Raw genomic sequence first — 4558 nt, forward strand, 5'->3', positions numbered from 1 at the left:
GAAGGATCTATCAATGAATTACTAGTTACTGAGTACATAGTACAGTAGCAATTTAGGATTTTAACGTTGGACTTTCAGTTTTGCCTGAAAAACAGCTCTGAATCTCTGATGTAATAACAGACTCATTAAGTCATTATGATGAGTTGTTTAAGCAAAGTAGTCACACTTATAAATAGCCACATTAGCACTGCACCATAAGAACAAAGGACACCGGTGATTATCAAAGTCGACATTTGAAGATCGAAACAAACTAATCTCATCATCAGGAAAAGAAATTACGACGACATACATCAGCTAACACTGAACATCAAAGACTCAAGAAACAAGCATGTCGATATCAGAGAGCCCAGGCCCACTGACCAGTCAAGCAACGGGAGGAGCTACAGCTGAATGGTGACACCTCTGGCACCCATGCTGGTCAGTCGCTGCGCCACCGTGTCCTCCCTCGCGGCGCCGCCCGAGGCACTGCCGGTCCTCGTCGTGTCCGGGCGCGTCACGTCGAACTTCTCGCCATCTCCCCAGAGCGCGTAGGCCTCCTCGCCGTGCGCCGCGTCGTCGCCGATCATGAGCTGGTCGTCGGGCATGCGGAGCGGGATGAAGAGGCCGATGCACAGGAGGATGGCGCTAGTGACCACCAGGTTCCAGACGGTGACGAAGAGCGCGCCACCGAGCTGCTTGCCCATCTGCGCGACGCCGCCGCCGTAGAAGACGCCACGCGCGCCCGGGACAGGGGAGTCGAGGGCGCAGAGCTCCGGGGTGGCGAGGAGGCCCGTGAGCACTCCCCCGAGCACGCCCGCGACGGCGTGGGTGTGGAACCACGGGAGCACTCCCCCGAGCACGCCCGTTCATGAGCAGGGAGGATTTCTTGTGCAGGATCATCATCGTGAACCACGGGACGCTGCCCGCGAACGCGCCCATCAGCATCGCCGACCACGTGTGCACCAGCCCTGCGCCACGCAAACCAGCATGGCACCATCATGTGCATGTGTTGCTCAGTGAACACATGACGTTACGATTGTTTCGAGATGAAATTGAGAGGCTCGTTACCTGCGCCGGGCGTGATGCAGACAAGCCCGGTCATCATGCCCTGCACCGCGCCGATCACCGAGGGCTTGCCGAAGAAGATGACGTCGAGGCAGGTCCAGGTCAGGAGGCTCGTTGCGGCGCTAACGTTTGTGTTGAGCACGGCGACAGACGCGGTTATGTTGGGGGCGTACGGCGCGCCACCGTTGAAGCCGGCCCAGCCGAGCCAGAGCAGCCCGCCGCCGGCAATCATGAGAAGGATATTGTTCGGCGAGAACCTCTCCCTGTCGCTCTTCAGTCTGGGGCCCACCTGTCAGTATCACGTTGTTATTGTGGTACACTGGTACAGATATGCTACTAGTACGTGTCTACCGTCTACGTGAGGTTTACCCAGTATGCGGCGGTGAAGCCTGCAATGCCGGAGGAGAGGTGGATGACGTATCCGCCGGAGTAGTCGATGACGCCCCACTGGTAGAGGAAGCCGCCGCCCCAGAGGCTGAACGCGCCGACGGTGTAGGAGAAGAGCAGCCACAGCGGCGTGAATGCCATCCACGCTCTGATGTTCATGCGCCCGAGGAGCGACCCGGCGAGTAGCACCAGCGTGATGGCCGCGAACTCGAACTCGAACAGCACCAGCGACGCCTGCGCGTAGTATGGCTCGGTGCGCGGCGTCTCCAGCACGCCGCCGCGGCCGTAGTGCGCCGTGGCCGGGAAGACGGCGCGGCGCACCAGGAAGTCCTGCGTCAGCGCTGGCCCAGCCTTGGCCCAGAACGGGAGCATGCGCTCGCCGAACGCCATGCGGAAGCCGACGAGCACCCAGACGATGAGCGTGGACGCGTACGCATACAGCGCCATGAAGGCAGAGTTGACGGCCCACTTCTTCTTGACGATGCTGCCGTAGAGCACGACCAGCCCCGGCATGGACTGGAGCCCGACGAACGTTGCCGCCACCAGCTGCCACGCGTTGTCGCCCTTGTTCAGCCACGCCGGCACCGCCGGGAGGTCGGGCATGTACGGCCCGGGCTCCGGTGGCGACGCCATTCCGGTGGACGCGACGTGCAATTGGCTTAGTGTTTGAGCGAGCTTCAAGGAGTACGTGAACAACTGCGCGCGAAGTGGCTGATAACCGGAGATGGGCGTTTAATAGCCATCGGTTCCAAGCTGAAATGGCGAATTTTGGGCTAATCTAGTGCAGGTTGCGTTTGATAAAGTTTGGGCCAGCTCGGAGGCGAGCTCGTTAGACGTGATGCGCGCTCGAATCGACGTGTGGTGGGGGACGAAATGTGGGGAACCGCAACCGGTTCCGGGTCAAACCTGGCAACTCTAACGCGGACCGTTTTCTTCCTCAAAACTTTTGGCTTCGTTCCCTTGAGCTAAGACGTTGCTGCTGCAGTGATGTACTGAAAGACATTGCAGCCGTAGCTGTAGCAAAAGCTTTAGGCCTTGACCAGGTACCAGTCGGGGAGACGCAATTGGAGTCTCGACTCTGAAGTCTGAAGATTTGGTACCGTTGGAGACGCAGTTGGGATTTTCAGTGTATATATTCCACGTTCAAAGTTCATCAGAACGGAGGCCTCATCTTTTTTATATATCGTTAAAAAGCATGGGAGGCTGTGTACTTGTGTTAGGGTGAGCATGAAGAAACAGCTAGGGATTGGTCTCATCCGGCACAGGATGTCACCATTCTGTTTTTTGTAACCACAACTTGGATTATGTGAACTACATATGGCACACAAATGTAGGTTGTGCCGAAGCCCAAGGAATTATCCTCAATAGGTAATGATTTGATCCGCGATCCAACAGAAGTATGCGAATGTAAAATCCAAACAAGCCAACATGGAGTTCTTAACCGATTAGTCAGTTTACTGAAATACTGGGAGGCATGTCTACCTCCGGTACAGCATCCCCGGATTAACAACCTACCAAGTTGAGATAAACGGCTGAGAGTCATCAGCACAAGGGAACTGATTGCACCCAATATCTCGCAGCATGCAGTTGAAAGAGCCTTGTCACTTGAGAGTTGAGAAAAACAAGTCACTAGATTTCTCGATCAGGGGAAACTGATGATGGTTAACCAGAACCAGTGCATCGCTTCGGTATGGATTTTATTTTTACCGCTTTGTCATAACCTTGGTCATCAAGATACTTAGGTTTGCTTGCTTTAGTTCAATATAATGTGAAACAAGTGCCTTTTCAAACAAATGAAATTATAACTTCAATTACCTCCGGTCATTTATTTGGAGCAATGTGATGCACACATGAAAAGAAAGGGACCTCATAAAACTATGGGCAGTGCAAGCTTGCCTGATAAAAAGAGGTATATATAGGACAGATGAGCAACTGCGCAAGTGGACCTAAAATGCCTAATATGCCAAAGTTTCATCCTCACTCCGGGCTCAAATGCATGCCCTACTACACAGGAACATGACAACATGGCCCTCAAAAAGCAAATATGATTGCTAGGATTTTGTAACATAATTATAGAAATGATTACAATCAATCTAACTACTTGAAAACAATGTAAGCAGTCAGTTTTTTTTTGAAACAAAGCAGTCAAGATTAAATGCCTGAGCATAACTTTATGTCCAAAAGAAGAATTTGTGACCGGATATATTAAAGCACAGACCCCTATGTACGCAAATATAAGTTGCTTATGGTCATTGACGCTGCCTCCAATATGACACTTCACTAGTGCTTTCTATTAAGTTATATTTTTCTGAATAAAAAAGAGTTGTATATTGTTAAAGCCTTTTCAATTATGAATCATGTAAATCAATTTTATGACTTAATCTACATAATTATTTATATATGTTGGTAAAGTGCAAAGTTTGGCCAGCACATATCCTAAAACTGACTTATATTTACAATCTAAAGGACTATAATGCTGGATGATAAACAAAAGTGAACATATTCTCCAAACTCTAGGTACAGATTCTCAACGTTTATATTTTCTCAGTAAAGTTTTACATATTACAACATGATGGAGAAACATCTCATATGTCCTTTGAGGCTAAACATCAAAAGATGAGGTTACCAACTAGGAATGATGTTAAAGGAACAGACAAATTGTCATCCAGTTCTGTGCTGATGGGGTGTGATTCAATGAGTGTTGCAGCTACAGAGACAACGAGGAAGCCTAAAGCCATGTACCATGTTTCCTCAATAAAGCCAAAAGTGTGGAAGTAATGCACGTACCTGAATAAATGAGACTGAATGATTAAAAAGAAGTTGATGCAACTGAGAATTCAGTAAAGGTTAGACATTACCCAACTGAGGCCAGAAAACCAGCCAACACCATTGCTATGCTTCCAGCATATGATTTATTGGGGTTGCATGGAAGTTTTTCTTTACCTAGGCGTCTCCTAATTACATCAGCTATACCAGGGAATGCATAAATCAACATCAGCAGAGTAGGGCCATATTTAATTATCATGTTTGTAGCACGAAACTTTTTGGAATATCCAGAAATATGTTTTTCCTTTTATAAATTAAAGAGGAGCAAATATAAATGACATACGGTTTCCAGTAACTATGC

General features: G+C 49.5%; 1 pseudogene; it reads right to left on the reverse strand.

Annotated features, from left to right (window-relative positions):
- Positions 1 to 263: 263 nt before the first annotated feature.
- LOC136460109 (ammonium transporter 2 member 2-like) lies at positions 264 to 2183 on the reverse strand (annotated as a pseudogene).
- Positions 2184 to 4558: the final 2375 nt, after the last annotated feature.

The sequence above is a fragment of the Miscanthus floridulus genome, chromosome 6 (genome assembly GCF_019320115.1).
Source record: "Miscanthus floridulus cultivar M001 chromosome 6, ASM1932011v1, whole genome shotgun sequence".
Lineage (NCBI taxonomy): Eukaryota > Viridiplantae > Streptophyta > Magnoliopsida > Poales > Poaceae > Miscanthus > Miscanthus floridulus.